Raw genomic sequence first — 240 nt, 5'->3', positions numbered from 1 at the left:
CATCCTCATCCTCATCGTCATCATCATCCTAACCCTCACCCTCATACTCATCCTCATCCTTATCCTCATCCTCATCCTCCTCCTAATCGTAATCCTAATCCTCATCCTCATCCTCATCCTCATCCTCACCCTCATCCTCACCCTCATCCTCAACCTCATCCTTATCCTCATCCTCATCCTCATCGTAATCCTCATCCTTATCCTAATCCTCATCCTCATCCTCTTCCTCATCCTCATCCT

The sequence above is a fragment of the Lupinus angustifolius genome, chromosome LG08 (genome assembly GCF_001865875.1).
Source record: "Lupinus angustifolius cultivar Tanjil chromosome LG08, LupAngTanjil_v1.0, whole genome shotgun sequence".
NCBI classification, from domain to species: domain Eukaryota; kingdom Viridiplantae; phylum Streptophyta; class Magnoliopsida; order Fabales; family Fabaceae; genus Lupinus; species Lupinus angustifolius.
This window is presented reverse-complemented; position numbering follows the sequence as displayed.